The sequence below is a fragment of the Artibeus jamaicensis genome, unplaced genomic scaffold, assembly GCF_021234435.1.
Source record: "Artibeus jamaicensis isolate MK-2021 breed Jamaican fruit bat unplaced genomic scaffold, CSHL_Jam_final contig_233, whole genome shotgun sequence".
Classification (NCBI taxonomy): domain Eukaryota; kingdom Metazoa; phylum Chordata; class Mammalia; order Chiroptera; family Phyllostomidae; genus Artibeus; species Artibeus jamaicensis.
This window is the reverse complement of record NW_026521486.1, coordinates 14473050-14479049: the sequence shown is the minus strand read 5'-3', so window position 1 is coordinate 14479049 and position 6000 is coordinate 14473050.

Below are 6000 nucleotides of genomic sequence, written 5' to 3'. Positions count from 1 at the left end.
GACGATATTTGTTATGCTCACCATTCCATTTGCTCCTCCTCCAAGAGCATCTTCACTCCTCTCCACTCTCACCTAGGGCCTGGGTGCCTGACTTGGTGCTGGGTCACTGATGGCATTAATGACTCCCTTGCTCTGAGGTCTTCAGCAAGTGGTTGAAAAGCAAGGCTGGGTGTTTATTTTGCTAGCTTCCTTCCCATTGCTAAGCAGTTGCAGTTGACAGCAGCTCTCTAGGAATGGACGGAGATTGTCTTGGTAAGCCCTCTCCATCTGATGCTCAGTGCTTGTGTTCTAGGAGATGCTTCCTGTCCTCAGAGTGAGGGGTGGTAATGCGGGCTCCTTCTTGTTGCTCCCCCTGGACTGCCCCGTCCCTTGTGGAGTTGTCCAAACTTTGCCCACAACTCCATATAGTCACTTTATTAAACTCTCCTCATTTAACTAGTTTTAATATGTCATCTGCTTCTTTCTGGGACCCTAAGACAGCATGTGACTCATGTCCCCAGTTTCCGGGCTAGATCCTGATTACTATAAACTAGACACAACATACTACTTGCCAATAATCAGTTTAGATGCCCAGGATTAAGGCAGTCTGCAGGGTAGTTCCTTAACATTTTTGATCCAGAGATTAGCAGCTGGCTTAAGAAGACCAATTAGGTGGAAGTTATTTAGTTCATTTGGATGATTATAACAGAACACCACAGGCTGGGTGGCTTTAAAGAGCAGTGATGGAGTCCAGCAAGTTCAAGACTAAGGCATCAGCAGGGTTGAGTTCTGGTGAGCACCCAAATTCTGACGCCAGCTCTTCTCAAAGCTCCTAATACTATCATCTTTAGGGGTGAGGGTTTCAGCACGTGAATTGGGGGTGGGGGACACACAAGCACACAGACTGCATAACAAAAGGGCAGCACCTAGCTTTGGCTGCTGCCACTAGCCATCCTCTGGGCATGAGGGACATCACCGTCACCGTGAAGACAAAAACAGCACACTCACAGGACACAGCCCAGGGTAGTGACACTGGAACCCTGGTTGTGGCAACTATGGACTTCCTGTTATGGGAAATAAAAAATCTCTTTGTATGTTAAGGTAAGTCTAGTAAAGCTTTTTCTGCTTTTTTTTAAAGGGGGGGTGATTTGCTGTTAAAAGCACCATAACCAATGTAGTTTTATCAGTTTTTCTTATATTTTCGTAGCAGCCAAAATGTTTAAAGTATTTCTAATGCATTTGATATCCTCAACAGCCAAGTGAGTGATTGTAACAATAGTAATAGCTAAGGCAGTAAGTAATGATAAGAGCTATGTGCAGGGCGCTACTGAAAACGCTTTGTCTGTAAATATTAGCTTGGTTATCACAACTCTATTCAGTAGGTCCTATTATTTCTATTATTGTTAGTATTAGATGACGAACAGAAGGCCCAGTGAAATCAAACACATTACGTCACCCAACTGCTAAGTGGCAAAGCTGGGATTTGAACCCAGGTAGAACAATCCCAGAGTCTGTGTTCTGTATCTCTATATTGTACCACACTGTTGATTAGGGAGGGCCCGTTTTCTTACGTCCCTGTATCAAACAAGACAACTATGGTTTAGAGAACCAATGAGCTACTTCAGGGAAACCTCAGGACTCACATTAGATCTAGTGCTATCTGCACCACTCAGCATTTCCCTTCCAGTGAGCTTTCCATCCAAGGCCTTTCTAATAATGAATGGAGCAATCAATGCAAATGAGAGCACTCCACTTCAAATTGCCCCTGAAGGGGGACTGGAGTGATGTGTGAGAAGAGGCTCCCTCTAGGGGCCACTAGACACAGTGCAGCCTACCTATTACACACAGGGTATCCAAACTTCTAGCTCACACACCCCCTAAAGAATTTCCTAAAACTGTATAACCCCCATATATTTGAAAGTATGAACACCAAACCAGCACTGCAAGACATGTTTAATGGAATGCTTTAAGAAGAAAAATGATAGAGAGAGAGAAACATATGTATAAAGGAATAAAATGGCAATGAACAAGTACCTATCAATAATAACCTTAAATTCAAATGGATTAAATGCTCCAATCAAAAGACATGGGGTAGCTGAATGGATAAGAAAACCTGACACACATATATATATTTAGTGACACACACACACACACACACACACACACACACACACATATATATATATATATATTCAGCATATATATATGTTGGCTACAGGAGACCCACCTCAGAACAAAAGATTTACAAGGGCTGAAAGTGAAGGGATGGAAGAAATATTCCATGCAAATGGAGATGAAAAAAAGCTAGGGAAGCAATACTTATATTTGACAAAATAGACTTCAAAACAAAGACCACAAAAAGAGACAAACAAGGTCACTACGTAATACTAAGAGGAAAAATCCGACAAGAGACTATAACCCTTAAAACATATATGCACCCAATATAGCAGCACCTGAATATATAAATAAAATCTTGGTTCACTTTAAGGAAGAGATCAACAGCAATGTAGTCATTGTTGGGGATTTTAACAATTAATTGTCGCCATTGAATAGATGTCCCAGAAAAAAAATCAACAAGTAAACAGACTCCTAAATCAGAGGTCCCGAATGACACATTAGGTGGAATGGATTTAATTGATATTTGCAGAACAATCCATCCCAAGGCATTAGAATACACATTCTTCTCAAATGCACATTGATCATTCTCAAAGATAGAACACATGATAGGAAACAAAATAAGTCTTAACAAACTCAGGGAAATTGCAATCATATCAAGCATTGTTTTGGATCACAATGGCATGAAACTAGAAATCCATCTCAGTGAAAAAAAATTCAAAGTCATTCAGATACATGGAGACTAAATAGCATGTTATTAAATAATGAATGGGTAATCAATGAGATTAAGGAAGAAACCAAAAATTACCTGAAAACATGAAAATGAACACATAACAACACAAAACTAATGGGAAACAGCAAAAGCACCACTGAGAGGGAAGTTTATAGCGTTACAGGCAAACCTAAAGAAGATCAAAAGCTCTCAAATAAATGTTCTAACCCTACACTTAAGAGACCAAGAAAAACAACAACAAACAAAGCCCAAAGAGGGTAGAAAGAAGGAAACAATCAAGATAAGAGCAGAAATACATGACATAGAGAGTATAAACAGAATAAACAAACAAAAAACATTCAAAAGGTCAACGAATCCAGGAGCTGGTTCTTTGAAAAGATTTTAAAAAATTGATGAACCTTTAATGAGACTCATCAAGAAAAAAGGAGAACTCAAATTAATAAAATCACTAAAGAAAGAGGAGAAATAGCAATGGATACCATATAAATACAAAGATTGTAAGAAAATACAATGAACAACTATGTACAAAGAAATTGGAAGACCTGGGCAAAATGGACACATTTCTAGAATCACACAATCTCCCAATACTGAATCAAGAAGAAGCCAAATACTTAAATAGACCAATAACGACAAATAAAATTGAAGCAATAACAAAAAAATCTCCCAGGAAACAAAAGTCCTGGACTAGATGGCTTCTCAGGCAAATTTCACCAACCATTAAAGAAGAAATAACATCTATCCTTCTCAAACTTTTCAAAAAGTTCAAGAGGAGAGAAGAGTTCCAAACTCTTTTTATAATGCCAGCATTATCCTAATTCCAAAACCATGTAAAGACAGAAACAAAGAAACAAAATTACAGGCCAGTATCTCTAATGAGCATAGATGCTAAAATCCTCAACAAAATATTAGCAAACTGGATCCAGCAATACCTCAAAAATATCATACAGCCTGGTCAAGCAGGATTTATTGACCCACTGGCATACATTTGCATGATGGAATACTATGCAGCAGTAAAAAAGAAGCAATTCTTAACTTTTGTGACAGCATGGATGGAACTAGAGACTATTGTGCTAAGTGAAATAAGCCAGGCAATGAAAGACAAATATCATATGATCTTACTTATAACTGGAATCTAAGGAGCAAAATAAACTAACATGCAAAATAGAATCAGAAGCACAGAAACAAAGACAGACTGGTAGCTGTAAGAGGGGACGGAGGCGATTGGGACTGGTTGAAAGGTGAAGGGACTAGACAAAGAATATATGTGCATCACCCATGGACATGAACAACTGTGTGGGGATTGACTATGGGAAAGGGGGTACAGGTAGGAGGGAAATAGCATAAACAATTTTTAAAAATTTAAAAGAATACTGCCATTTAAAGCTAATTAAATAAATAATAAAATAAAACCGCAGCTCATTCTTCTACAGATATCTAATGAAATCTGAATTTCATTACAATCTGAGATTCACCACTATCCATTCAAAGCGTAAGAATTTAGCTAATAGTTAAAATTTTGTGTTTTTCTTAAACTCTATTGCCATTTTATATTACACACAGAAATTTATCCCAATGCAATATATTTTATTCCTAAAGCATTATATTAATCTTTGTAATAAAAATATGATTATAAGTTAAAACTAAGTTGCTTTTTAAAAATTCCCTGTGACCATAAGTTCTTAAGGATTAAAACATTCATTTCTGTGGATTGAGTAAAATGTACAAATATTATTAGTACACAATTTACAAATAGTTATTAACCACAAAGGTTTATATTAATTAGAAATGCATTTCTTAATTAGTTAGATGGGGATTTTTTTACCTCTATAGTTCATAGAAGTTACTTACTGCTATAATGAGTCAGAAGGCAGCATTTATTCTATCTGTGTGGTTTTGGAAAAGTTTTATAGTTGCAGGTGCTGAGAAAGCTTATTGACAAAAATGGACAAATACGAATATAAGGTTTATTATAGTAATGCCAATTCAGTTATTCATACACCAGATTACCTGCCAAAAGTATATTGAAATTTATCAAAATTTTCATGAACAATTAGATGTTTATTTTTTCATAGCCTTTATCACAAAATAAGTATATTCTTTTTTTTTTTATGTCTCCCCTCCCACCTCCTTACCCATATACCAGGTTGCAGATGTCACAGAGGCAGGAAATTTGATTGTTTTCTTGGAAGAGTATCTGGCAAGCAATCTTAGAGATTCTCTTAGGACAGGGGATGGGGAAAGATTGGATGTGTAGTTGACCAGGTTTCCACGAGCTCAACTATTGAAGCTTTATTTTTCTCTACAAATAGCCTCTATGAAGTACACAGTTGTTTCAGTAAAACACAGATTCTCTTCTCACCTCCAAAGTGCAAAAGAGGTAACCGTCCAGTTCTCCCATACCTCTGGCCCCAGGCATACCTTGGCAGTCATGCTCCTGTTCTCTACTCAGCAGGTTCTCCTAATAGACTCTGCAGTAGTTAAATGGCCATCTATGGTGTCTTTGCATAATTTGAGTGTGTCTGTTGTGTCCTTGAGCCTTTATTTTTTCCCAAGATGTGTGCTACTTAGGGGAAAGCTTCTGGAAAGCTCCAACGACACTTTTGCTTACAGTTCCATGCCATTTGAAGGTCTACAAATATTGTGCTTCCATATTTAATTTTTATCCTTACCCCAGCTTTGTATGTGGAAAGGACACGTATTATCATTCCAATGATAATACATTATCAGTTCAAAGGTGAGGAAACCGAAGTCCAGGGAAGTACAGAAACATGCCAGGGAAGTAAAGAAATGCAAAGGTATATATGCTCAACAATGCTTCTTTGCCATGAGGATGATGTTTCTTGAGAAAGCCATACTCAGATAGGCAACAAGGCAGCCTGGCTTTACTTGGATTAACATTTCTGAAGGAATCCCAGCATTTAACTTTATGGTAGGGCCTCCAATGTGGGAGCCTAAGGATAAGAGGCAGGTACTTCTAAGGCAAATGATACCATGTGTTCACCTAGCAACAATGTATCCTGTATGCTGTGGATACTCACGCCATCTGGGGAACTGGTCAACTGGCCAATCTACATATCAACCCACTGAAAACATCCAGGCAGAATCCATGCTCCCTTCTCTGTTTCTATGTACTTTCATCTCAGGGCCACACTAATTAAACTCACTCTTCCTTC